At 49.2% G+C, this 24374-nt stretch overlaps 1 protein-coding gene across 2 annotated transcripts in view; it reads right to left on the bottom strand.

Moving 5' to 3' along the window:
* Positions 1-24374, bottom strand: part of TENT4A (terminal nucleotidyltransferase 4A) — a 49106-nt gene that overhangs the window by 23571 nt on the left and 1161 nt on the right. The window lies entirely within an intron of this gene.

The following is a 24374-nucleotide window of genomic DNA, read 5'->3' as shown; positions in this document are numbered from 1 at the left end:
GCGCTCAGCACGGGCAGAGCCCAGCACGGGCAGAGCAGGCGGCCCCAGGACCACACGTCCCCTCTGGGACCCTCGCTCCTTCCATCCTGCGAGATGAGGCGCCTCCGTCCAGGAAGGAGGGGAGGCTCCCCCGGGGGCACGGGCCTCACCTGGGGGCCTGGGGACAGTGCACCCTGCCCACACACCTGCCAAGGGAGACAAGGGCTAAAAACACACCTTGGTCCTGGGGCTCTCTAAGGTTCTCTAAGTAAACATTTTAGAATCTTGGGGCTAAATGTGGACAAATAAGAGCCATGTCTGTCAAAACTAAGCATTATAGTGCTTTATATAATTTAAACACATACTCACTGCTCCATTTACGAAACTAGGATTTAAGAGCCCGACAAGATGTTAGTAACAATGGTGCCTGATTAGAGCATTTTCCAAAGTAACTGATGTAATTGTGGAATTGAGCAAGACTATTCTTTCGTCATCACGAAAATGTACTCTTTTTTCCTTAACATTTCAACATGCCTAAAATTGGGATGCATCTTTCAATCAATAGCTGAGCATCAAATCAATGCAAAACTAAATATTTTTCCTTCTTCATGGTACATTTCATAAGGGTGCATCTCTTTAGGCTGGCTGATCTGTGGGAAGTTGTCTAGATGAAGTTGACATTGGGCTGGCCAGAAAGCTCGCTCGGTTAATGAATACGCTGTTCAATAAAGTTCTTGGTGAAGATGAAAAAGGCGTCTCTCGCTTTTACTTAAAGCCGAACGAACTTTTTGGCCAACCCGGTGTTTCTGCCCCGCAAAAAAAGACAACTTCGAATGGGTTGGGTTTTTGCAAGGAATAGCACCTCAAATCCAAAGAAACATGGGAATCAGAAGCTGACCACAAGACATCCTGTGGGGAGAGGGCAGCAAGAGCAACAGAGAAGACCCACTGGAACGTAGGGCCCGTGCAGCCACTTCGCAGCCACGTGGCCAAGAATGAACTCCGGAAAACTCCGCACAACGCAGCCCTCACCCTAAGCTGAGGCCCCGGGTGCCCACGCCACCGTGGGCCCTAAAGGGATAAGGCCCGCAGGAGCAGCACTCTGGATGGCTTTGTGCAGTGGCGGCTTGAGCCTCTCGAGTGGCCCCATCGGGGGGGGCACGGTGGGAAAGGCCTGCTGTCTGTGCGCAAAAGCAACCCTGCGGGCAGCAGAGGCAGAAGAGCGCAGCACGCCTGATGCCTTGTCTCTGAGCAGTGGGTTCTGAGACACTCGAGCCTTGGCCACTGGCCCGTACAGACCACACGCAACTCTGAGAGTCAATCCGGAAGAATCTCAGATTGATACAAGGCAGTGGCGCAAGCCCTGAACTGATTCACTTTCTGGCTCTTTTAAGAAAGATGAAAATGGTGAGACCAGAGTTTTCCGTGCATTTTAGTTTTCATCATGAAACTACCGGAAAACAAACTTCTGAACATTATTAACAAGCATGCTTTTAATCTAGATATTAGAAAATAAAGTTCACTGAAAAATGAAAAAAGACATTTCTCATTTACAATCACTCTCTTGTAAGAGGCCAAACCCCCTCAAAAGGTAATGACTGACTTTTCAGTTTTCAGTACATGTCCCAAATTAATTTTTGCTTTTGGTCCCAAATTATCAAGATCAGCAATGTTTCCGTATCTATCTCAGCAGCTGGTATACGGTTGCTGTAAACATTTATGAAATCCAACTCAATGAGCTTTTTTAAAGAGCAAAAGATGGATTATTAAGCTAGAAAACCAAACTATCTAATTTCATAGCTAATACAGCTATTCAGGAAAAGAGATGACCCATTTCAGGAGGATCATTTTCAGTTTTAGAAGTCGGGCTGGCAGGGTTGCAGGGTTCCCGACTCTGTCTAAATCTGAACCGAAGCCAGGGAAGGCTGGCTGGTTCTGAGGGGGGCCCCGGGGAAGTGGCGCCCCCCCCCCCAGTTTCCCTGCCTTCTCACCTGGGAGCCTCGGCATCCAGCCCCAGGCAAAGCCTTTCCTTCTCCCATTCCCAGCCCAGCGCAACCTGCAAGTTGTCCCACGGTGACATCTCTGCACGCACACAGGAGGACAGGCAGATGCTCTACAGCACCTGAGAGGCACAATGGCACCAGGGGCCAGAAGCGAGGACAGCGACGTATATTTAAAATAAAACAGTGTGGACAGAAAAGAGGCAAAGCTAACAGGCCAAGCAGTTACTGATGCGGGTCTGCAAGGGGGAAGCACAGAGGGTTGCCCGTTAAATCGCCGCAGCTTTTTCTAAGGAAAGCCGTGGTCAGAGGTCAGATTTCATTCACCGCTTTAAGGGAACAGAAAAGCCACATGAATGAGCGCAACCTCCTCCAATGTGGTTTCGAGACGCGTCAGCACCCAGTCCTGTAAGTAAGAGCTGTGCTCTCCAGTATTAGCTCATCCAGCTCTCCCAGCCCGCGGTCCCCAGGGCCCCGCCCCGCTGCTGACCCTGAGTCACTCTTCCCTCCCACACCCTCCAGGAACCTGCTCAACTCCAAGTGCTTGTGGAAAACCAGGCTTTTTGATTACAATGTGAAGTGCCGCACAAGACACCAGAAACTCACTTCAACTGTTACGTTACTCTCTCCCTCTCCAACTCCTTCCACGTCTTCTTAAAACCCTCAGAAGCCTTAAAAAGCCAGTGGTTCCTCAGAAGTTGGAGCTCCCTCCCCTGGGCTCCACAGTGTTCACTGTCTGCATTTTTGCCAAAAACATCGGCTTGGGGAAAGTATTTGGAGTTAACTACTGGAGTTCTACGGTACATCTTCAAGCCCGCATGGATGCACTTACACTAAGACTGCGGAGTCCGAGCGCCCCGGCGGCCCAGACGTCCCGAGTGAGCAGCTGCCTCGCCACCAGCTGCAAAGAAGGGCTGCTGGCAGCGACCAGTGAGACCTGCAGCGAGTGACTGAATCACTTCTATTTGGGGGATGGATGATCCTTTTAAAAACTCCCATTTCCTGACACAGTTAATGAGCTAATTATAAATCATTTTATTTATTTTTAATTGTGTTATAGGCCAATTAATGTCTGTACCACTATTTAGAAAGTCTTGAATCAGACCTTCAAAGGTTGTTTACAATCTAAGCTCGAAAGCGTGAGGGAGCTGACTGAAACTGCAAAGCAGAAAGCCTGTGGGCTTCCAGAGCGTTCCTTCCTGTTGCTGAGCCAGCGCTCCCATCAGCCTGCCCGCGGGCACTGCACCTCAGCCTCTCTCCGCTCCCGCAGCACCCCACCTGTGCACAGCTCCTTCTCTAGAGGGAGAGAGCCTCTAAAATGTTAACAGGAGAGGGAGGCCCTCAGAGAAGATGCTGCACAGGGAGGGGCCTGAGCGCTGAGTGACAGACAGGAGGCAGCGGCGGGAACCAGGCTGGGGGCGCTGCTGCTCCAGGCCCAGGCCACGGCCAGCCCAGGAAAGAAAGGGCTCAGACCAGCAAAAGAGCCAGGACAGCTGGAGCAACCTACAGGGAAGCACCCCACTCACGTGGCACGTCCTCAACCCATCATGGGCAAGAACGACCGGTGGGCCTCAGCCCCCCAACACTGGTGTCCTACGGAACCCACAGTGCACTCCAGGACCCTCAATCTGGAGGAGCTCACGGCCAGGAGGGCCGCTGGGGCAGGGGGGTGCCAAGAAAGCACTTGGCTGGGCCCCGTGCACTGCTTCAGGCCACCAGCCACGCAGCCACATCACAGACCCTTGCAGGCCACGGTGCTCGGAGGGAAATGCCGAGTCTGAAAGCAGGACGGCCCGGTCTCGCGCACTAGCTCAAGCAGCCGGATCATTTCTGAGATGAAAACAGCTACATCCTCTGTCGTAATTTCCAGAGATGCTTACCCTCGTGAAGGTGAGCTGGATAATCTTTTGGGAAGCAGTGTGTGTTCAGAGCCTGAAAAAATGACTAGCCTGAGGTACTACATAATACCATCCATATTACCGGCATTTTCGTTAGTCTCCCAAACAGTCCTTGAGGCAAGTATTATTCAAGATTTTCTCCATTTTAGAGATTTTAAGAAAACCATTAATTAGACAGATGGTAAATGGCCCAAGATTCCATGACCAGGACTCAAACCCAGAGCTGGGCAGCTCTCAATCTTGACGTTCAGCCACAGGGCTGTGAAGCCACACTCAGGAAGTGGCCCAACATACAGAAACATGCAGAAATATGCACTATGAGCTGTTTAAAAAAGTGAAAAGTTGTAAACATCTCTCCCTAGTTATTTAGGAAATAATATACATCAATTCCATCTTTATAAATTGTTTAAAAGAGCTTTATAAGACAGGAGGAATCACCTATCTAGTGTTAGATTTAAACAAACATACAAAAGTGACACATTTGTGACACATTTAAAGTAGCATTAAAAATAACAGAGAGACATATGCTCTGTCAAGAACAGGAAAGTGTTAACAACAGGAAAATTATAGGTAGTTTCCTTTCCGTATTTTCCAAGTTTCTTCAGTAAGTACTTTATGGCTTTTCTAATCATAGCCAAGAAAAAGTGTCATCATGTCAGCTTTACTGACACTGACTTTACTCCAAAGATCAAAGGGCAGACATGGCTGTGCTTAAGTCTTATTTGAGACCGGCTGCCTGTGGCCTTTACATTAAGGCCAAACCCGCGTGGGCTTTCCCTCTGGCTCGGCCCACGCCCGGCATTCTGGGGGCCGAGGGAACTACTCCTGCGACTCTGCTCAGCTCCACGTGGGGTCCAGCAAGGCTAAAGGCCCCTTCGCCCCTAGAGTTCTGGTTCTAGTGCCACCCCAAGTCACTGGTTTAGCATACACCCCCCCAAAAGACGGGGCTCCTGAAAAAGCTACCCTGCGATCCCAGAGAAACCTCTGCAGATGTGGATGACTGAACCCAGAGACCTGTGAGGAAGGGGGTGTTCTCTCAAGTACCCCAACCCGCTCTGGCCACACCACACCAGGGACAGCTAACAGGCTTCCCCACCGTCCCAGCCCCCATCAACGGCACTGCTGTCAGACAGCTGTGTTGAGTAGGATTCTGAGGCTATATTCAGACTTAGAAACTTAAAATTCATTAGTGATACTACCCTACCAGTATTCTTACTATGCTGATGAGTAACTGGCGCATCCCACCTGCCTGCCCTGTCCGGTCAGCGGGTGACACACTTCACGAGGGTGACCCTGAGAACCACCGCCTCCCGGTTCACAGACGCTCAGAGGCCGGACAACCAGCCCGGGCCTCGCGTCCGGCGGGAAACTTCCCGGCACGAACCTCTACGGCGGGTCTCTGCTCACACTGCTCAACGAGCTCCCCGGAGCCCCCACACCCCATCGACTGCCCCTCCCATCTGCCTCCTGCAGGCTTCCGGGGCCTCAGCTCCACTGCCACGGCGCCAGCTGCTCACTCGCCGGCCCTGACCGCTCGGCGGTGACGCTAGGCGACGCGAGACGTGCGTAGCCTCTCCCCGAGATGCTGTCCTGGAGGGACACGTCATCCCAACGACCGTCGGGGCAGGAAAGCCCACGTGTGTAACGCACCTGACAGAGGACATGCCAATCACCTTCCACGTCACCAAGAGTGGCAAAGCACTCGTTAAGCCCGTGTCCACTTCCGTGCGGCCTGCACACGTGACCAGAGTGGGAGCTCGTCACCGCCAGGCGCCAGGGCGCATGGCCACACGAAAGCCAGGTCTCCCCACATGCCCGAGTGTCAGCATATCTGACCTTCTGCTGTAATTAAAGCTACTTAATTTCCCTGTATCCAATATTTGCATATATATCAAAATTTGATCTGCAGAATCAGAAAAATAAAAACATAACTTTTAATTATCAAATGTTTACTTTTCATTCAATCAGCAGGTATGTCTCCATTCAGTGTAAGGAAGGAAGTAAATCATTTGTACCATTTCTGCTCAGCATGAACTAGGCGTGTCTACCTCTTCAAGTCTCGGGAGACAGGTTCCAGGGTTCTGGCTCAAGATGGCAGGAAGAGCACACGTCAACCTCCCAAGACCCCACCATGATGACCAGAAAAACCCGTTAAGAAAGGACAACACATCAACCCACTAAACCAACCTTAGCCACTGGGGGACAGACACCAAAAACAACGGGAACTACGAACCTGCAGCCTGCAAAAAAGGAGACCCCAAACACAGTAAGCAAAATGAAAAGACAGAAAAACACACAGCAGATGAAGGAGCAAGATAAAAACCCACCAGACCTAACTAATGAAGAGGAAATAGGCAGTCCACCTGAAAAAGAATTCAGAATAATGATAGTAAAGATGATCCAAAATCTTGGAAACAGAATAGACAAAATGCAAGAAACATTTAACAAGGACCTAGAAGAAATAAACAGGAAGCAAGCAACAATGAGCACCACAATAAATGAAATTAAAAATACTCCAGAAGGGATCAATAGCAGAATAACTGAGGCAGAAGAACGGATAAGTGACCTGGAAGATAAAATAGTGGAATTAACTACCACAGAGCAGAATAAAGGAAAAAAGAATGAAAAGAACTGAGGACAGTCTCAGAGACCTCTGGGACAACATTAAACACACCAACATGCAAATTATAGGGGTCCCAGAAGGAGAGAAAAAGAAAGGGACTGAGAAAATATTTGAAGAGATTATAGTGGAAAACTTCCCTAATATGGAAAAGGAAATAGTCAATCAAGTCCAGGAAGAACAGAGAGTCCCATACAGGATAAATCCAAGGCGAAACACACCAAGACACATATTAATCAAACTATCAAAAATTAAATACAAAGTATATATTAAAAGCAGCAAGGGAAAAACAACAAATAACACACAAGAGAATCCCCTTAAGGTTAACAGCTGATCTTTCAGCAGAAACTCTGCAAGCCAGAAGGGAGTAGCAGGACATATTTAAAGTGATGAAGGAGAAAAACCTACAACCAAGATGACTCTACCCAGCAAGGATCTCATTCAGATTTGATGGAGAAATTAAGACCTTCACAGACAAGCAAAAGCTGAGAGAGTTCAGCACCACCAAACTAACTTTACAACAAATGCTAAAGGAACTTCTCTAGGCAAGAAACGCAAGAGAAGGAAAAGACCTACAAGAAAAAACTCAAAAACAACTAAGTAAATGGGAATAGGAACATAAATATCGATAATTACCTTAAATGTAAATGGATTAAATGCTCCCACCAAAAGACACAGACTGGCTGAATGGATACAAAAACAAGACCCATAGGGCTTCCCTGGTGGTGCAGTGGTTGAGAATCCACCTGCGGATGCAGGGGACACGGGTTCGTGCCCCAGTCCAGGAAGATCCCACATGCCGTGGAGCGGCTGGGCCTGTGAGCCATGGCCGCTGAGCCAGCACGTCCGGAGCCTGTGCTCCACAAAGGGAGAGGCCCACGTACCACCAAAAAAAAAAAAAAAAAAACAAACAAACAAACAAACAAAAAAACAAGACCCATATATATGCTGTCTACAAGAGACCCACTTCAGACCTAGGGACACATACAGACTGAAAGTGAGGGGGTGGAGAAAGATATTCTATGCAAATGGAAATCAGAAGAAAACTAGAGTAGCAATTCTCATATCAGACAAAATAGACTTTAAAATAAAGACTATTACAAGAGACAAAGAAGGACACTACATAATGATCAAGGGATCGATCCATGAAGAAAATATAACTATTGTAAATATTTATGCACCCAACATAGGAGCACCTCAATACATAAGGCAAATACTAACAGCCATAAAAGGGGAAATCGACAGTAACACAATCATAGTAGGGGACTTTAACACCCCACTTTCACCAATGGACAGATCATCCAAAATGAAAATACATAAGGAAATACAAGTTTTAAATGATACATTAAACAAAATGGACTTAATTGATATTTATAGGACATTCCATCCAAACACAACAGAATACACATTTTTCTCAAGTGCTCATGGAACATTCTCCAGGATAGATCATATCTTGGGTCACAAATCTAGCCTTGGTAAATTTAAGAAAATGGAAATCGTATCAAGTATCTTTTCCGACCACAATGCTATGAGACTAGATATCAATTACAGGAAAAGATCTGTAAAAAATACAAACGCGTGGAGGCTAAACAATACACTACTTAATAACGAAGTGGTCACTGAAGAAATCAAAGAGGAAATCAAAAAATACTTAGAACAAATGAAAATGGAGACACGATGACCCAAAACCTATGGGATGCAGCAAAAGCAGTTCTAAGAGGGAAGTTTATAGCAATACAATCCTACCTTAAGAAACAGGAAACATCTCAATAAACAACCTAACCTTGCACCCAAAGCAATTAGAGAAAGAAGAACCAAACAACCCCAGAGTTAGCAGAAGGAAAGAAATCATAAAGATCAGATCAGAAATAAATGAAAAAGAAATGAAAGAAACGATAGCAAAGGTCAATAAAACTAAAAGCTGGTTCTCTGAGAAGATAAACAAAATTGATAAACCATTAGCCAGACTCATCAAAAAAAAGGGGAGAAGACTCAAATCAATAGAATTAGAAATGAAAAAGGAGAAGTAACAACAGACACTGCAGAAATACAGAAGATTATTAGAGATTACTACAAGCAACTGCATGCCAATAAAATGGACAACCTGAAAGAAATGGACAAATTCTTAGAAATGCACAACCTGCCAAGACTAAACCAGGAAGATATAGAAAATGTGAACAGACCAATCACAAGCACTGAAATTGAAACTGTGATTAAAAGTCTTCCAACAAAAAAAAGCCCAGGACCAGATGGCTTCACAGGTGAATTCTATCAAACATTTAGAGAAGAGCTAACACCTATCCTTCTCAAACTCTTCCAAAAGACAGCAGAGGGAGGAACACTCCCAAACGCATTCTATGAGGCCACCATAACCCTGATACCAAAACCAGACAAAGACATCACAAAGAAAGAAAACTACAGGACAACATCACTGATGAACATAGATGCAAAAATCCTCAACAAAATACTAGCAAACAGAATCCAACAGCACATTAAAAGGATCATACACCATGATCAAGTAGGTGTTATTCCAGGAATGCAAGGATTTTTCAACATATGCAAATCAATCAACGTGATACACCGTATCAACAAACTGAAGGAGAAAAACCATATGATCATCTCAATAGATGCAGAGAAAACTTTTGACAAAATTCAACACCCATTTATGACAAAAACCCTGCAGAAAGTAGGCATAGAGGGAACTTTCCTCAACATAATAAAGGCCATATATGACAAACCCACAGCCAGCATCATTCTCAACAATGACCCTTTCCACTAACATCAGGAAGAAGACAAGGTTGCCAACTCTCACATTCAACATAGTTTTGGAAGTTCTAGCCATAGCAATCAGAGAAGAAAAAGAAATAAAAGGAATCCAAATAGGAAAAGAAGAAGTAAAGCTGTCACTGTTTGCAGATGACATGACACTATACATACAGAATCCTAAGGATGCTACCAGAAAACTACTAGAGCTAATCAATGAATTTGGTAAAGTTGCAGGATACAAAATTAATGCACAGAAATCTCTGGCATTCTTATACACAAATGATGAAAAATCTGAGAGTGAAATTAAGAAAACACTCCCATTTACCACTGCAACAAAAAGAATAAAATACTTAGGAATAAAGCTACCTAAGGTGACAAAAGACCTGTATGCAGAAAATTATAAGACACTGATAAAAGAAATTAAAGATGATACAAATAGATGGAGAGATATACCACGTTCTTGGATTGGAAGAATCAACATTGTGAAAGTGACTCTACTACCCAAAGCAATCTATAGATTCAATGCAATCCCTATCAAACTACCACTGGCATTTTTCACAGAACTAGAACAAAAAATTTCACAATTTGTATGGAAACACAAAAGACCCCAAGTAGCCAAAGCAATCTTGAGAACGAAAAATGGAGCTGGAGGAATCAGGCTCCCTGACTTCAGACTATACTACAAAGCTACAGTAATCAAGATAGTATGGTACTGGCACAAAAACAGAAATATAGATCAATGGAACAGGATAGAAAGCCCAGAGATAAACCCACACACATATGGTCACCTTATCTTTGATAAAGGAGGCAAGAATATACAGTGGAGAAAAGACAGCCTCTTCAATAAGTGGTACTGGGAAAACTGGACAAGTACATGTAAAAGTATGAAATTAGAACACTCCCTAATACTATACACCAAAATAAACTCAAAATGGGTAAAAGACCTAAATGTAAGGCCAGACACTATCAAACTCTCAGAGGAAAACATAGGCAGAACACTCTATGACATACATCACAGCAAGATCCTTTTTGACCCACCTCCTAGAGAAATGGAAATAAAAACAAAAATAAACAAATGGGACCTAATGAAACTTAAAAGCTTTTGCACAGCAAAGGATACCATAAACAAGACCAAAAGACAGCCCTCAGAATAGGAGAAAATACTTGCAAATGAAGCAACTGACAAAGGATTAAGCTCCAAAATTTATAAGCAATTCATGCAGCTCAGTAACAAAAAAACAAACAACCCAATCCAAAAATGGGCGGAAGTCCTAAATAGACATTTTCCCAAAGAAGATATACAGATTGCCAACAAACAAATGAAAGAATGCTCAACATCATTAATCATTAGAGAAATGCAAATCAAAACTACAATGAGATATCATCTCACACCAGTCAGAATGGCCATCATCAAAAAATCTAGAAACAATAAATGCTGGAGAGGGTGTGGAGAAAAGGGAACACTCTTGCACTGCTGGTGGGAATGTGAATTAATACAGCCATTATGGAGAACAGTATGGAGGTTCCTTAAAAAACTACAAATAGAACTACCATATGACCCAGCAATCCCACTACTGGGCATATACCCTGAGAAAACCATAATTCAAAAAGAGTCATGTACCACAATGTTCATTGCAGCTCTATTTACAAGAGCCAGGACATGGAAGCAACTTAAGTGTCCATCAACAGATGAATGGATAAAGAAGATGTGGCACATATATACAATGGAATATTACTCAGCCATAAAAAGAAATGAAACTGAGTTATTTGTAGTGAGGTGGATGGACATGGAGTCTGTCATACAGAGTGAAGTAAGTCAGAAAGAGAAAAATAAATACCGTATGCTAACACATATATATGGAATCTAAGGAAAAAAACGTCATGAAGAGACTAGGGGTAGGATGGGAATAAAACACAGACCTACTAGAGCATGGCCTTGAGGATGCAGGGAGGGGAAAGGGTAAGCTGTGACAAAGTGAGAGAGTGGCATGGACGTCTATACACTGCCAAACGTAGGGTGGATAGCTAGTGGGAAGCAGCCGCATGGCACAGGGAGATCAGCTTGGTGCTTTGTGACCACCTAGAGCGGTAGGACAGGGAGGGTGGGAGGGAAGGAGACGCAAGAGGGAAGAGATATGGGAACATATGTATATGTATAACTGATTCACTTTGTTGTAAAGCAGAAACTAACTCACCATTGTAAAGCAATTATACTCCAATAAAGATGTTTAAAAAAAAAAAGGACAACACAAAGCACTGGAAAACTAGCAAAAATAGAAAGGCAGGGAGGAAGGGAGGGTAAAGCTCAGAACTTAACGGATTCAAAGGTTTAAGTCAATATTGAAGTACAGAAAGCAGATGCAAGTCATCATTGTACAGTTATTTACTGCCAACCCACAATGGAGCAGGTGCTGTTCTGACACCGGCTATAGAGTGAGCAAGACAAAATCAGTAAGTCCCTCATGCTAGCTGAGTTGGGTTAGGGGCACGGAGAAGGGAGCAAAGTAAATAACCAAAATCAACCCCAAGTATGAGCACACTATGCAGAGATTCCAAATGGTGGCCACGGCTGTCTTTATGGCTACTTTATATCATATGGTCAGGGACAGCCTCCCAAAGAGCTGATACTGGAGCCAAGACAGAAGGGCAAGAAGCAGCCAGATGTGCAAAGATCAGGGGACAAACCTGGAGGCCCTGAGAGGAAGTCAGCAGGGCCTAGAGGACAGGGGGAGCCTGAGTCTGACACACCAGCAGCGAGGGTCTTGTTACCTGGGCTGACGTCAGAGCAGATGACACCAGGCTTCTGAGGACCCCAAGGCCATGAAAGGACTGGGCCAGATGAGCTGGGCCCTAAGAGGCTGAACTAATTCAGGGAACAGACTACAGGTCCCCAACAAGGTGGCTCACAGACTCGCCCCAACGACTCTCCACCTGGGGGCCGACGGGTCCCCGAGGGTCGGCCAAAGACGCAGCAGCCTCTCCAACCTGCAGCCAGGCCTGAGAGGGAAAGTTCTAGGGGATGTCGGAGGGCTCAGAACACCCTCAGGTCACATCAGCAGAGATGGCAACCCATGAACGCGGCACAGCAAACAAAGAGGAAGAGACAGGGGCCCAGAACATCATGAGGACAAGGACCCCAGTGTGGGAGGAGACGCCAGCCGGGGTCAGGAAAACCCACTCCTACGCCTTGTGCTACAGAAACCCTCGGTGAGAATGTGGCCGTAGACACAGGGTGAAAGGAGGGCAAGGAGCTGCAGGAGAGGACAGGGAAGCCGCTGTGCCAACACCTGAGAAGGGCCCCTTTAAGGAAGACGGACAGAGAGGAAAAGAAAGTGAGTCAAGTCGTCCACGTGGAAAAGGTGGAAGATGAAACCAGGGCTGCGCCGAAGGCCTGACAGGGGACCAGCCCCTAAAGGCAGAGCCCTGCCTGCGGGTGGAAGCGCAGCTGAGGTCCAGGAAGGGCTGATGCAGGGCCAACGCTGCAGAAAGGACCAGGTGAGGACGAGAGGAAGGCGCGGCCAGGCGGGCATCCAGAAGAAACCACCTCCCTGAAGCGGGATCAGTCTCGCCCCAGGTCTCTGACAACATTCACAGCAAGAGACGTCGGGGAGCAAGCCAAGGTCGTGAAGCGGGGACCCCGTTCTCCAGGCACCTGGCAGGCTTCGGGGAACATGGAGCTCAGGAGCTCTCCTGTACAAACTCAACTCTCGACACGCAGCACAGACAGAACGCGGCAGGGCCGCGTGGACCCGTGGAGCGCGCTGAGAGCTACCAGGCCGGGCCGGTCCGCGTGGAGTGAAGGGCCGCGCACAGAGCCCATCCTGCAGGGGGGCCGGGCAGTACGGCCCCCGGAGCCCTGCCGAAGATGCCCATCAGAACGTGGGAAGCTGCCGGAGTCCCGGTGAGAGCCTGGCACACAGCATGGGGTCTATGCAAAGACAGAACCCAGACTAATCGACGGCAAACTGTAGTGTTCAGGGCCAAGGCAGGATGGCAGGATCCGCTACAAAACGCTGCGGGACCCTCAGCTGCTCTGGGCTTCAGTCTCCTCACGTGAAACATGAGGATGCTGATGGCGCCCCCTCACGTGGCACTGTCAGGAGGATTTAATGAATACAGACAAAGTATTTAGAATGGGGTCTAGCACTCAGAAAGAGCTCAACAAATGGTAGTGACCATAACTGCAGAACAAAATACAAATGCCTAACTCATGGTGGCAGACAAACAACATAATGCAAATCAGGAGGTGGGAGGCTACATAAAGGGCCGTCTTAGTCTGCTTGGGCTGCTGTAAAGGGATACCACAGACTGGGCGCCTTAAATAACAGACATTTATGTCTCACAGTTGTGGAAGCTGGAAGTTCAAGATCCAGGCACCAGCAAGGCCGGGTTATGGGGAGGGCCCTCTTCCTGGCTCACAGACTGCCAACTTCTCAATGTGCCCTCACGTGGTGGAGAGAGAACGAGTGAACTCTCTGGTCTTTCTCTTAAGGGCACTAATCCCATGATGAGGCCCCACCCATGACCTCATCTAAACCCATCACCTCCCAAAGGCCACACCTCCTGATGCCACCACATTGCGGCTTCAACCTACGATCTGAGTGGAGACGACTCAGTCCATAGCAAGGGCTAACATCGCTACCCTACATGGCAGCAGACAAACTGAACTGATTTCATTATAACTAACTTTTCTTTGCACTTAGCCACATAAGGTTTTTAATCTTCTTTATATGCTTAGTCTCAGCAACATCTCTTAGAAACTATTATTTCTTTTGGAAGTTGAACATGACTTTCGCTTTCAAGCAAAATTAATAATTTAGTAAATTGTATTTAAGGAGAACATAAATTGTAATAGAAGTATTTCTGTTGATCAATGCATGTGTCCGTCCATACAGGGCTTAGAGAGATGTCTACAATGGCAGACACCTAATGGCTTCGTGGTTATTTCTGGGTGGTGGGGTTGAGTGATTTTTAAAGCTTTCTGCTGTTTACCAAAAAATACACACAAATGTGTTTTATAAAAACAATGCCATTATTTAAAAATCAGCATAAAGCACAGTCCAAATCAGTCTCTCACTTTAAAGCAACAAGCAAACAGAACCATAGAGGCACGGTGTCATGCACAGCCGTGCTGTCACCGGTTTGTAAAGGAGCCACTGGAGAGCCGCAGGGTGACAGACCAGGGCCTGCTGCTGGCTCTGCCGGAAGCTACTCAGATTCCTCTTGGGTCCATCTGCGGGGTGCCCGAGAGCCGTACAGGGATGGGGCGGAGCTTCATGATGTCGTCTGCTACCCCTCCTGAGAAGCCAGTAGTCATTTCTCTTGACCTAGAGACTGGAACTCAACACAGTGTTTTCTTCCTACTGTTATTCCTCTTTGGACAATCCCCTCTTTGCTCCGAGGGCCCAGCAGTTAAGACGACGGGCTGTGGCATCAGACTGCTTGGGCTCCCACGCCCGCTCTGCACCTATGGACAGTGTGAGCCTCACGCCCTCTCCTACACCACCCTCTCCTACCCAGTGAGGAGACAAGAACCTCTCCCTCTCCTGGAAGGGGTGAGGGCTCAGCAGGGCCAGTGACGATTAATACCATGACAAGTACGGAGGACCACTCACCTGATGGGAGCAAAGGAAAAGCTCAAGCATCCAGCTGCTACGGAAGGCTCCGGAACACTGAGCCGTCTTACCAGCCCAGCTTTTTACCTACTTCCTACGGGCTTACTCTGATCCTAAGAGGCCCTTTTTACTCTTACAATTTTGCAAGCTTCCCTTCATTCCAGGCCTTAGCCTCTGACAACTCTCACAGGTCCCCGTTCTGTGGAATTTGGTCTCAGTTCTATCCTCGTATTTCTATCCATCATCTGTCTCTTGTGAGGCAGTCTTCGACTCTTTAGCCAGATTCCTCACCCACATTTTTACAGGAAATAACATAACAATACTTGAGAATTTCTTTGCTTTTCACAAGCCATGCAAGGTACCCTCTTTTTTATTTCAGTCATTTCAGAGTTGTACTTCAATTTTTTGATCTGTTTGCTTACATTTGGAAAAGACTCCAGTAACAAAAATCCTCCTTACTGCGTGGCGCTAAGGCACCCCCACCCCCCGCCAGTTCACCAAGTTCCCGCTTCTGGCTCTTTCTCTGAGGGCACCAACCCCTTCCTGGGAGGCAGCAGTGAACACAGGGGCTTTCTTGTCAAGCAGGCCTGCGCTGAGGCGCCCGTTCTTTTATCTTCTAGTTGCACCCTGGGCGAGATGCTTCTTCAACTACCAAGACTTAAAATGAGTTACTGCCCAGGGGAATTGGGAGAAAGCAGGATCTGCAGCAGAGGCAGCACCTGACACCAAGGAGGCAGTCGGCAAAAGCTCGCCAGTCCTGCTTCTCGGCCTTTCCACTGTCTTCCAGAAAAACACAAGCCAAGGATTCATCAGATGCTTCGTTTTTCATAAAGTGCAACTTCTAAGAATAACCCAGATGGCAGGAGCCCTGCTGCCTCCACCACGACTGCCCCCAGGCAGCTTCCGACGCCTGGGGGAAGCAGGAACTCCTTGTACTACAGCAGCAGGATGGGCTTCTGGTCCCCGGGGCCGCCCCCAGCGCTCCCCCACCCACCTCCCCCACCTCTGTCATTGGTCATCGGGCCGGCAAAGTCCTTACGGGAGGACCTGGGCCCCCTTCCCCAGTCTGCTCTCTCTAGGAAGGCAGAAAAGCAAATGGCCCTCAGCAGACACACGAAAGCCAGGTCTAGAAGAGCAAGCTGCTAGTTCCCATCCCCGCGTCTTGGGGGGGGCAGCTCCTTTGTTTAAGGAACTTCGTTTAAGAACTGTTTGCAGCTCCGCAATGTCAGAGCTAGACTGACACTTCCACATGCAGCACCTTTGGCCAGATCACATTCGCCTGTCCAGGCTTTGCTTTTGTCTCCAAAACAAGAGAAAACCCACCCGTTTCCTGGCCTGCTCTGAGAACGCAAGGAGGAACCTCGTGCACAGAGCCGACCCCATGCTGGGGCCCCTGTGCTCTGCTGCTGCCCAAGGGCACTGCCGGGTGGGGAGAGGCTGGATCATGTCATTAGCCCATGTGCAGAGGTGCGGAGAGCCACCACCTGCCTGCTGGACCAGACACCCCGAGCGCAGGAACCCATTTTATGCTTCATGTGTTACTGCAACAGCAGCCCTCTGAAAAGGATTTATACTAGAAACGCAGAAATACCATTTCTGGAGCTTTCCAGTGGCAACTTGCTGAGTAGCGCAGCTTTTGCTGCTGTTTGAGTTTGGATTTATTTAGGCAGCAGTTACTGAATCAAGTAAGGAATCTGTGTTCCAAGTAAGGAATCTAAAGTTACTGCAGCTCGGTGCTGTCCAAACATGAGACCATTTAAATTTCAACTAAAATTAAAAACAATTAAAATCCAGTTCCTCCACCCCATCAGTCACACTTCAAGGGCTCAGTGGCCACACGTGGCCGGAGACTAGTACACCGGGCAGCACGGAACTAGAGCCCCCACCCCGTCCTCACAGAATGCCCCACGCATGGCGCCGCTCTAGTGCTGACCTTCCCAAGGCCCTCACTTTTGCTTCCTGCACGACACACAGAGCATGCGCTAAAAGCTGCAAAGAGCTCAGAGAAAGAGCATAACATCCACCCCTCCCACTCTGCACAGAACAAGACCAAAATCCCAAACAACTCTCAGCTAGTTACACAGGGCAGCACACACGCCTTATAAACACATTAGGAAAACCCCGAAAGCTCTGGGAAGACAAGAGTCTTACTGAAAAACCTAGAGGACACATGATTCAGGCATTGTTTAAATTTTTAAAAATAGAAACGTTTGCCTTGGCTCAAAAGGAGAAAGCATTTCCACGCATCAGGTGCGTCGGTCTCCAGCTGTGCCCGCTGCCTGCCCTGAAGACACCAACTGCAAGTCTTCAGCAGTCCCTCCAAGAGAAAAGTTTTGGCCTGAGAGGGAAAGCTGTCTGTATCTGGTTGGCAACAAGAAGTTTGGTTTGCATTTCTTTAGAGAAGAGAGGAGAAAAGGAAAGCAGCAGCCCTCCTAACTCCCCCGCGTGACCACTCACACAGCGAGCCCACGTCTCCCTTCTCTGATAAGCCCTGCTGCACGGGTGGGACGCTGCGGCTCCGAAGTCAGAACCCTCGACTGAAGCCAGCCACGTCCAGACCCGGGGGCCAGGCGACCCGAGATGCAGGCCAGCCCGATGCTAAAGGGATGGAAGAAAAAAACACACACATATAGTTGGATTTTTCATTTCCCTTTAACTATTAGCACTCTAGCCATTCCTTCAGATTCCCAGGACTCCAGAAACCTTAAGACCACCTGAAATCTCTTTCAAACATGAAAAGATATCAACTACCTACATCCACATGTTATCACTTAGGAAATTAACTCTGACCTCAAACCACAGAGAGCTTAAATGATTGTTCAGAGCAGCTATTTGGGAATTTAAAAAGAGCACAAACCCACAATAAAAAGGCATGGTGCTGAGAATCAAAGCCACTCCCCACCGGGGGGAACTTCAGAGCCCTCAGTCAAGTCCACCCTGTCAGTGCAGAGAAGGACAAACTTCTGCACGGAGCCTCGCAGGCCAGGGCGGGGCCCAGTCTCCGTCCCCTCCCACCAGCAAAGGGAACACAGGCCTCCGAAGCCCAGGCCACGTGTGTGCAAACAGGTGACAGGACGCTCACCAGGTACCAAGTTTTCTAACTTTTCATGTCAGGTATTAATTTTATAGTAAGAAAAAGACCAGCTGGAACTAAATGGAGATACCTTTCTAACGGAGAATAGAATTTTTGCTGAATGCTTTGTTTTTACATTCTGTCCCGAGGCATAAAACTGATTTAACCACACTCTTCAGGAAGGCAGGCATTCTGCATTTAAATAACTTCAGAGCTGGCGATCAAGTCTGCAGAAATTCTAAGACAAACAGCAAAAGTTATTTTTAGCATTTGGCTTATTTAAACTCTGCAGACTGGCCACACCTCACTTGCTCCTCTAAGCTGCCAGAGTCCTCCTCTCTTCCTTGCTTTCATTCACTCACTCACTCACCAGACACCTACTCAGCGGCGGCTTGCTGCATGCCTGGCACTGGGAATACGGCTAGGACGCAGCCACCTGCCCCCGAAGAGACCCCGGAGAGCAGGGGTGACTCCACAGGAAGGGACAGAGCTCTGAGGCCGGGCTTCTGGGCAGGACAGCACTCCCGTTAAGCTGCGCTGCAGGACAAGTGGTGCAGGGTCTTCTGCAAAGCAAGCGTGGACTGCAGGCACCCGTGTACCGGCTCTGGAGGAGACTCGGGTGAGCCGCCGACCTCCCTCCCTCAGCGCAGGAGCACAGGCACCTCACAGACGGGACTTCTCAATCGCTGTAATTTCCGTACGTTCACCCCCGTGGCTCTCACGTAACCTCTTCTCAGCTGACATGTTTTAAGAAGAGTCCACGTGAGAAAGGCAGAGAAAGGCACCCACAGCTGTGATCACTCTGGCTGTCCCTGAGTTCAGGGGTGACAACCAAGCCAGAGGACAGCAATCTGCAAGAGTCATCGTGACGGGCTGGAGTCCAGTCAAAGGAGAGAAGTGTGGGAAAGGAAAAACACAACCTGTGTTCCACGGAACAGAAGTCTACGTACGAGAGGACACCTGCACGTGCGGCAGGCAGCCCCCAGCAGATTCTGTACCCTGACCCCCGGCACCTGCAGCCGTGATGCAACTGTCACTGCTCCTGTGATTATGCTGTATGATTCCGTGCCCTAAACACAGACAGTCACCTGGGTGGACCCGACCCAACTCCGTGAGCTCTTAAGGCAGAAGGCTTCCTTCAGCTGGCAGAGCCATCTAGAGATTCAAAGCCCTGTGGTGGGTTTGCAGGTGGAAGGGCCTCGAACCAAAGGATGCAGGTGGCTTAAAGGGGCTGAGAGAGGCCCCAGCGGGCAGCCAGCAAGAAATCAGGGACCTCAGTCCTACAACTGCAAGGGATGGAATCGTCCAATGACGGGAGTGAGCTCGCAGGAAGACCCGGCGCCCCGGCAGAGAGCGCGGCGGGCGGCCCGAGACCTCAGCCAGCGGAGCGCCTGCACAGAGAAGCCGGCCCCCAGCGCCGACCTCTGACCCACAGAGCCCGTGAGACGTCCGTGAGTGCTGCCGTGAGGCCACTGAGCCTGTGGACATTTGTTACACAGCAGCAGCAAACCGGTGCGGCACGGAAATCCTAGCCTAAGACATTTCATTTTTAGCGCAAATCCCAAGCCGTCGGGGAGAGGCACCTGTGAGCACCTCACCGGGAGGGCCGCTCGTACGTACTGGGGGCAGAGGTCCGGGGCACCCGTCTCGATTACCGAGACCACCCACCTGCCCTTCCTCGGTGCCACACCCACTCAGCGGCCTTCCGAGAGAAGAAATCCCTGACAAGCTGACCAGAGTCTTCTAGGCAGGCCTCTGCACAGCTGTGCTGGCCAGTGGCAACTTCCAGGTGACGCTGTGGCTTGTGACGCCCTCCTATGACTCCAGTGCGTGAGATTCAGTCACCCCTCCCTGGTGAGCCTGCCTTCTGGCTGTACCATCAAAATCAAGTTTGTGAATCTGAACATCACAGGTTTGTGTTTGTTTGTTTACTACAACCCTCGGCTACTTCACAACCAAAAACCCAAATCTTAAACCATCATGACCTGACCACGGCACACAAAGCCTTACTTTCCAAGGATGACTGTCATCCCTCCTTCTATTTACGTGAATCCATTTAAAATGGGGGCCAAAATTTTATATTACACAGCGACCAAAGGAAGTTCTGAGACTTTACTTTGCAAAACAGATCTTCAATTCTGAAAAACGTGTTTACTTTAAAACACTTAAAATTACGTCTAGGAGCAATTAAGTCACAACCACGTGTCACATCTAAGCGGCAGCGAGGGCACTGCCTGGGCGCTGCTTTTCCACCCAGAGCTCACAGCAGCAGGGTGTCCGCTTTATCCCACCCTGACCTCCACGGCAGGAGAAGCCAGGAGGCCATTTTTTACAAGATCATTCGAGGGCCCACTTTTCAGAGGACTCCTAGTACCCAGACCCTCCACTTCCAGAGCTCCGTCCCGCCCCTGCTCCCCCTGGGCAGCCCCGGCTCCGAGTGTCAGCTGTGCTAGCTTCGCCCGTCCTCGTTCACCAGCGCCCAGGCATCACGCTCCCCGACTGTCACAGCCAGCATCTTGGGCTGGATTTTCAAGTTCACTTTGCAGAGAGACTGGCCGTGGCGCGAGGGCCAGGGACAAGGAGGCAACCTTCACGCAGGGAGGAGTGTCCGCGTGGGAGCTAATTGCATGAACGGTCAGTGCAGCAGCAAACTCGTGCCCAGCGCGTCACCCTCGGGGCCTCCAAGGATGAACACTCAGAAAATAAGGCCCACGTGTGCCACCATCTCACAATAACCATTCCTGTGCATCCTCAGACATTTACAGGAGGAGATGAGAATGAGACAAAGGCAATAAGAGTGGTGACAGCCATGGTCCACGGCAGGTCCTGCTGGACCTTCACCTGTGCCCTCCCCCTGGCGCCCGCAGGACGAGCCGTGGGAGGCCGTGCGCTGGACCACGGGTAGTGCCACGTCAGGCTGGAGGCACAGAGGGAGAGGAGGGATCCCGAATCTGCTCCAGGCACTGACTTGGGAGAAAGGAGAAAAGAGAACATGCGTGGAGTTAGAAAGAACGCAGGCCGGGGCCCAGCGGGGCTGGCTGGCCACTCCTCTGAGACGACATCTGCCGGCTTCTCACAAACTTCAGGCTAAGGGAATTTTCTTTGAGGGAACAGAAGATGTTAAAAAAATGAAATACTGTCAAGGGGCCCGCAGGGAGGGTGTCGCATGTGACCCTGAACACTGCGGGCAGGCCTGAGAGGACAGACGCTGGACACAAGTCACGGCAGGGCCCGGACTGCAGGCATCTGCCAGGGCGCTGGGTTCTCTCCCGTTCCAGGATCTCCTTCCTGGGGGTCTACGGGGCACCAGGAAGGACGCGGCAGAGTATCTGAGGTGCACGCTCCCACTCTCACTTACGCGGGACTCCTCTTTACCTTTGAACTGGGAAGGTTTCTGAAGCTGTTGAGACTGACCCAGGCAAAGTCACAAAGTACTGCTGGGTCAGGAGACAAAGGCCGGAGAAAGTGGCGGCAGCCAGAGGCCAGGACACATGCTCGGGGCCAGTCTCAAGACTGAGAGCTCAACCAAGGAAGCAGACTAAGAAACAAGAATTTGACCTTCTCCGCTCTGAAGGTTCTCGCGCTAATTCCTGTCCACTGTCACCTGCTTTTTCTTCGTCTTACTCAAGGATGCAAACAGGTTGGCTACTTTACAAGGCGGCCGGCCAGCAAAGATCCCAAGGGCAGAAACGTCCCCAAGAAAGGAGGGATGGTGCCAGCTGCTACCTGGGCTACCAGGCCAAGCCCCAATGGGCTCAGATGCCCCGCCAGCAACCGCTTACCCTCTCTTGAGGACTGCGGCCACTGTCTTTCCAGAAGTGCTGTCCTGACACTAGATGGGCCGAGCAGCTCCTCATCAACAAGACGCTTCTCTAATGGCTGGCCTAGGCGACCTCTTATCTCAGTTCTTTCCTTTCTAAGCCACAAGCGAGAGAGCTCGAGAGACCTTCCAGTGGCCTCCCTCATCACTCTGGGTAAGCTGGTAGCCTGGAGCAAGCTCCAGACACAGCTATCTCTCAATACCAGGAAGTTAGTCGGAGAAGCCCAGCGGGCCCGTGGAAATGTCTGCTCACGAAGGACCCTCCCTCCGGTGCACCCTTCCTCTGCTCCGCCCTTCTAGGTGGGCAGTCCTCTAGGATTCAGAGCAGTGAACCAAGCGTAGGGTACTCACCCTTCCAGGCACCTGACAGGCAGTCCTAGCAGGCTCCTCCTCTAGGCAGGGATGCCAGAGTGGACAGGCCCAGGGCCACCCACAGAGGCGGGCAAAGAAGGACGGCCAACACAGCCCGCCTATTTAGGTGGGCCGAAACACAGAACTCCTGACCGCTTCGCAGCCCACTCTTTAACTCTACACAACTTCTAACAGACTGATGGGGGTGGAGGCGGGGGACCCTGACAGAGAGGGAGTGGAGACCCCAGGTAGGGCCCAGAGGGGCAGCACCCGGGAAGCGGGCCGGGTATCAGGCTTTGCCTCTAACCTAACAGGGGCGAGGGAGGTGCCCGGGGGTGGGACCTGACCCAAGCTGCTGCCAGAGGAGAGCAGCCCACTGGCCGTGCTGGGAACGGTCAAGGAGGGCAAGAAGGCGTGATGCCCCCTCGGGGTTCGTGAGCAACCTCGCTAGAGACAACAGGCCACGTGACGGTGAGGAGGACAGGCAGAGAGAGACTGGACGGGCAGGGCACATGGGCTCTAGGTGCGGGCACCCCGGACTCAGGTTTTCAAGTCAGGGTCCTGAGGCTGTGTCTCCCATGCCGACCCCTCCCCCAGATCCCAGGGCAGCACCTGGCAGGTAGTAGGCTCATTTATTAAGGAAAGCGATAGCAACCTATGTACTGAGGCGTACTAGAAACCATGCATGAGGAAACAGCTTCCACAGCCTGAGCAGTTTGCACAAGGGTATCACACTGGCACTGCTACCAGCTCATGAGAGGAGAAAGCAGGGCTCCAGACGGTCTGGGCCCAAAATTGCTCTACAAGCAAAGACCACGCGCCTTCTGTTTTCCAAGTGCTAAGACACAGTCAATTCCAGTTACAAGACAGGCTGGAAACCTACAGGTCCCCCAAAGAACTCTTACGTTTAACGCCATACATCAAGAAACTGTGTCCGGGACTTCCCTAGTGGCGCAGTGGTTAAGAATCTGCCTGCCAATGCAGGGGAAATGGGTTCGAGTCCTGGTCGGGGAAGATCCCACATGCCGTGGAGCAACTAAGCCCGTGAGCCACCAGCTACTGAGCCTGCGCTCTAGAGCCTGTGAGCCACAACTACTGAGGCGGCGTGCTGCAACTACTGAAGCCCACGTGCCTAGAGCCCGCGCTCTGCAACAAGAGAAGCCACCGCAATGAGAAGCCCGTGCACAGCAATGAAGAGTAGCCCCCGCTCGCCCCAACTAGAGAAAGCCTGAGTGCAGCAACGAAGACCCAACGCAGCCCAAAAAATAAATAAATGAAAAAAGAAAAGAAGAAAGAAACTGTGTCTCCACCACCTCTTCTGAGAAAGTTGTACAAGTAAGAACTGCAGAAACAGAGGCAAGAGGAGTCTGGGCTCCTCCTTGGGGCTGAGTGCATGCTCAAGGCTTCAAGGAATTTAAGAAAGTAATGCTTCCAACCCACACCAGGTGAAACGAGTTGCAGGACGCAGCTATTACTGTGTATCACACACTCTAAAGTAGTATCAACTTAAGTGTTTTACAACACACTTCAAAGCAGAATAAACAGACCTATGAAAAGAAAAAGTTACTTTAAGAGATAATTTCAATACCGAGCAATTGAGGGATTTCTAAGCCTCTAAAGTTTTCCAACCCTAACACCCAGGAAAATCATTAGGTGCCCTTTAAGTCAGCATGAGATTGTACAAGGAGAGTTTATGATTTAAGTCCTGAAATACCAACATAAAACCTACATACACATATCTTGTTTCCAGGTGCTCAGAAAAGCACAGGAAGGTAAGAGGGCTGGGTAAGTAGCACTCACACCTGAGCAGCGTCACCTGGGACTGCTCCAACACAACACGCACACCCCTTTTTCGCCAGTCCTTGCGTCTGTAATTGCACTAACCCTAAAAGATCTTCTAATCCCCTTTAGGCTGATGTGGAAATACGTAAAAGAGAGGTGACGCATTCCAGAGAATAAGTATTTGCTACAAACGCTTTTTACTTTCTTTGAATGCTACTAACTTATTTAAAAATAAGAAACTGCAGATGATACTATCTGTCACTTTCGGCACAAAATTAAACCGTAATTGAAACCCCCTCCCGAAAATGTCATTTCTAAATTCGCTGTTGGTTAAATTGTATCGTTACCAAAAATCTAATCCTCTTTCAAATGGATTTCCGCGGAGAATCAAAGTTAACATTTAACCAATATTTACCTTCCACTTCATTCAAATTCCTGGCAATACTATAATCCTCTGCAAGGTAACAAAC

The sequence above is a fragment of the Kogia breviceps genome, chromosome 4, assembly GCF_026419965.1.
Source record: "Kogia breviceps isolate mKogBre1 chromosome 4, mKogBre1 haplotype 1, whole genome shotgun sequence".
Classification (NCBI taxonomy): Eukaryota; Metazoa; Chordata; class Mammalia; order Artiodactyla; family Physeteridae; genus Kogia; species Kogia breviceps.
The sequence above is the reverse complement of the archived record's forward strand: the minus strand, read 5'-3'. Positions and strand labels throughout refer to the sequence as shown.